The sequence below is a fragment of the Coregonus clupeaformis genome, chromosome 7, assembly GCF_020615455.1.
Source record: "Coregonus clupeaformis isolate EN_2021a chromosome 7, ASM2061545v1, whole genome shotgun sequence".
In the NCBI taxonomy this organism is placed as follows: Eukaryota; Metazoa; Chordata; class Actinopteri; order Salmoniformes; family Salmonidae; genus Coregonus; species Coregonus clupeaformis.
Window position 1 is genome coordinate 74,726,936 of NC_059198.1, and position 5,000 is coordinate 74,731,935.

At 42.3% G+C, this 5,000-nt stretch overlaps 1 protein-coding gene across 1 annotated transcript in view; it reads left to right on the forward strand.

The window, feature by feature from the left end:
• The window catches only part of LOC121569322 (contactin-associated protein-like 2), a 345,749-nt gene that overhangs the window by 115,790 nt on the left and 224,959 nt on the right, over nt 1-5,000 (forward strand). The window lies entirely within an intron of this gene.

Consider the following 5,000-nt stretch of genomic DNA (forward strand, 5'->3'; position numbering starts at 1 on the left):
TGCCATCTATTTTGTGAAGTGCACCAGTCCCTCCTGCAGCAGAGCACCCCCACTGCATGATGCTGCCACCTCCGTGCTTCACGGTTGGGATGGTGTTCTTCGGCTTGCAAGGTACCCCCTTTTTCCTCCAAACATAACGATGGTCGGTATGGCCAAACAGTTCTATTTTTGTTTCATCAGACAAGAGGACATTTCTCCAAAAAGTACGATCTTTGTCCCCATGTGCAGTTGCAAACCGTAGTCTGGCTTTTTTATGGCAGTTTTGGAGCAGTGGCTTCTTCCTTGCTGAGTGGCCTTTCAGGTTATGTCGACATAGGACTCATTTTACTGTGGATATAGATACTTTTGTACCTGTTTCCTCCAGCATCTTCACAAGGTCCTTTGCTGTTGTTCTGAGATTGATTTGCACTTTTCGCACCAAAGTACGTTCATCTCTAGGAGACAGAAGTCGTCTCCTTCCTGAGCGGTATGACGGCTGCGTGGTCCCATGGTGTTTATACTTGCGTACTATTGTTTGTACAGATGAACGTGGTACCTTCAGGTGTTTGGAAATTGCTCCCAAGGATGAACCAGACTTGTGGAGGTCTACACATTTTTTTCTGAGGTCTTGGCTGATTTCTTTTGATTTTCCCATGATGTCAAGCAAAGAGGCACTGAGTTTGAAGGTTGGCCTTGAAATACATCCACAGGTACACCTCCAATTGACTCAAATGATGTCAATTAGCCTATAAGAACCTTCTAAAGCCATGACATCCTTTTCTGGAATTTTCCTAGATGTTTAAAGGCACAGTCAACTTAGTGTATGTAAACTTCTGACCCTCTGGAATTGTGATACAGGAAATTATAAGTGAAATAATCTGTCTGTAAACAATTGTTGGAAAAATTACTTGTGTCATGCACAAAGTAGATGTCCTAACCGACTTGCCAAAACTATAGTTTGTTAACAAGAAATTTGTGGAGTGGTTGAAAAATGAGTATTAATGACTCCAACCTAAGTGTATGTAAAGTTCCGACTTCAACTGTAGCTGTGTTTATTTTGAATAATGCTGTTTAAATCTGTTTGCTGCCTTTTTTCAGCTGTTAGGTGTTCGTGGCGATTCAGCCAGACAGACACAGTTACGCCACCCTCTATCCCGCCCAAATGTTCCTTGATTTCAGAGTTAATAGAATTTTTGGCAGGACACACACGTTGGCAGACACACACACACACAGGCACTCAGACACACACCGGTTGGCAGAGTCAGACATTGACCATGTGGGTTTGTGTAGATAAACCAGTCTCTGAAACAATATTTACACCAGAGGGAGGGAGGGAGGTAGGGAGGGAGGGAGGGAGAGAGGGAGAGAGGGAGAGAGGGAGGGAGGTAGGGAGGTAGGGAGGTAGGGAGGGAGGGAGGGAGGGAGGGAGGGAGGGAGGGAGGGAGGGAGGGAGGGAGGGAGGGAGGGAGGGAGGGAGAGAGAGAGAGAGGGAGGGAGGGAGGGAGAGAGAGAGAGAGTCAGCCATAGGCAGACCTGGCTCTTAAGAGAAGACAGGCTATGTGCACACTGCCCACAAAATGAGGTGGAAACTGAGGTGCACTTTCTAACCTCCTGCCAAATGTATGACCATATTAGAGACACATATTTCCCTCAGATTACACAGACCCACAAAGAATTAAAAAACAAATACAATTTTGATCAACTCCCATATATATTGGGTGAAATACCACAGTGTGCCATCACAGCAGCAATATTTGTGACCTGTTGCCACAAGAAAAGGGCAACCAGTGAAGAACAAACACCATTTACGTTTATTTATGTATTTATACAACTATTTGCACATCTTTACACCACTGTGCATAGCCATATTATGACATTTAAACATACTGTTTATTGCACTTTTTTAATTATCTATTTCACTTGCTTTGGCAAAGTAAACATATGTTTCCCATGCCAATAAAGCCCTTTGAATTGAATTGAGAGATATGGAGAGATAGAGATGGAGAGGGAGAGATGGAGAGAGATGGAGAGGGAGAAAGAGGGAGGGAGAGAGAAGTATCTGGGTCTGTTCCCAGATCAACACACTACCTGCAGAGAGGTGTACAGGACAGTACCTACTCCCACTCACTTTCGTTTTTCTCTCTCTCGCTCTCTCTCTCGTTCACAGTTTTTCTGTTTCTCCACCTTTTGTCTCTCTCCATCTCTCTCTCTATTTCTCTGTCTACTTCCTCACCTTCCTGCCCCATTTCTCTTCATTAGGCAGCATCAATCAATACACCTCTCATCTAACACAGATAGATGGATAGTTATGGAGGGTTTAAATGCTGCGTCTTATCTGCTGATATGTGAGCGTGTGTGTGTGTCATATCTACTCTGCTGATCTGGGATTGAGTGTAATGTCTGGCAGCATGTCAACAGGCTGAGGCAATCAGCCATTTCCAAGGGTAGGTTGGCATTTATTGTCACGAATGCCCTAGAGGTAGCTCTGCAGAGTGGTCGCTATCTGGCACAGCCACAAAGTCATAAAATCTTATTTTAACATAAAGTCTTATTTTAAACCTAACCCTACACTAACCTTAATGCCTAACCTTGAATCAAGACCAAAAAGCACATTTTTGTTTTCATGAATTTTTACAATATAGCCAATTTTGACTTGGAAGCTGGCCCATCTAGCGGAAATCGCCCAGTTCTGCCTCCAGGACAAGACTCATGACAATAAACGTCAACCTGCTTCCCAAGGTGAAGGAGATAGATGAACACACAAACACACACACACATGCACACACACACTCAGAGATTTGTTGCTAGCTCGCAGGTACACAAAAAAAAAAAAAAGAGAAAAAACCCAGAGTTGAGTTGAAAGTCTCAGGGAACAGACATAGACAGCACAGACATAGACAGCACAGACACAGACAGCACAGACACAGACAGCACAGACAAAGCCACCTTACAGTACACAAACAAACACAGGGCTGTGGCGGTCACGAAATGTCAAGCCGGTGATCGTCAAGCAAATAACTGTCGGTCTCACAGTAATTGACCATTCATTAACATAAACACATTTTGCATCTCCTGGCTTTTACACATAGCCTACAAGCCACTGATGCTGACCTATGGAACATCTACATGTAATATAGGCTCCACCTTCATAATAAATCCATTATTTATTTTAGACAGGTCTAAAGAAACATGATATGAAGAACATTTCAGAAGAACAAAATAGTTGTCCTTATGTTAGGTCCTGATCTGGCTATGCCATATGGCTGTGGGCTACACTAGTTCATTTAGCAGACAAGATTTGCTTAGAATTCCGTGGTTTATTTTATAGTATGAAGAATACAATTGAACAAAGCTGATTTAAAATAGAAAATATATTTTCTCCAAATGATTTTGAAGGAGTGCGCACATGCGGCTATTCTGTGTTGAGCGGTTAACAAAGAAATAGGTACTCCTATATGCTTAATTTAGAGTTATTAATGTAACTTTAGTTGTTCTACAAACGTTGGACTATATGTTTTGATTTTTAATACATTGTAAGGCTGCATGATGCAACTCTAATGATGATTTGAAAAAAGTTACTTGAAAGGCATGAGCTCTGCTTTGTTTTTTTTGCGCTGGCTGTACACACTTCATCAGTCGCTCATTCACAATTTGACAAGCACTTGATAATGCCTCGAATTTCACAGCGGCATCCCCTTTGTGTGGCCGTAATGTACCCTAAAAGAATCTATGCCTTTTGCAGCCAGTGGCCATGGTGCCCTTGGCCCGGAGTGCTGCGTTGTGCCCTTCTCCCTGAGTGCTGCATGCTCCGAAGCACCTCTCACTCACATGGCTCTCCACCACGTGATCGGGTCTTTCTCACAGGCTACAAGTGGAGACAGACACATTGGGGACAACTGCGCGTGTCGCATATTGAAGATATTGGAAGAACTCTCCACATTTACTTTTCGTCAGCCAACAAGATGAGTAGGCCTAACGAACAGCAAAAGCCCTAGACTATGTCAATCTACTGTCCCCCAAAGTACAAAAGTTGACCTATTCTATTCTGTGCGAGAAATAAATATTCCAAACAGTCTGGGACAGTTGTGGGATGCGATAGATCCCAAATTAATATAACCACTACCATCAAAAAAAACGTTTTTACTCAAAGTGGCTGGCACAACAGTTCAGAACGTTTAGCTTAAAATGTAGATAAACTGTTAGGCTATTTCTTCAAATAATAAGCACAGCAATGTGCACATGGCAGTAGGCTATAAGCGCAAATGTTCCATTAGCGGGAAAACACCATTCTCCAAAGTGACTGCAAATGCGATTATACATGTAATGCTTTTATTATAAAGATGCATTTTTATGATGAAAATTATCTTCCCCAGACTTGAAACTCACGCGCTGCTTATGTATGCCAGTTAGGCTCTACACCCCTTGTAAAGCGGATTAATGTGCTTAATTCTAAGAAGTTATTTGGCCACTTTAGTTGTGATACAAACCTTATTAAGACATATAGGCCTATGGGCTAGGCTACATGAGGTGTGCGACTATGATTAGAAAAAGTCGCCAAAAAAAGGCATTGTTTCTTGTACTGGGCATCATTCACAAGTGATGATATATAAAGTGGCTTGCGAAAGTATTCACCCCCCTTGGAATTTTTCCTATTTTGTTGCCTTACAACCTGGAATTAAAATTGATTTTTTGGGGGGTTTGTATCATCTGATTTACACAACATGCCTACCACTTTGAAGATACCAAATATGTTTTATTGTGAAACAAACTGAAACCTTGAGCGTGCATAACTATTCACCCCCCCAAAGTCAATACTTTGTAGAGCCACCTTTTGCAGAAATTACAGCTTCAAGTCTCTTGGGGTATGTCTCTATAAGCTTGGCACATCTAGCCACTGGGATTTTTGCCCATTCTTCAAGGCAAAACTGCTCCAGCTCCTTCAAGTTGGATGGGTTCTGCTGGTGTACAGCAATCTTTAAGTTATACCACAGATTCTCAATTGGATATTCCAAGACATTTAA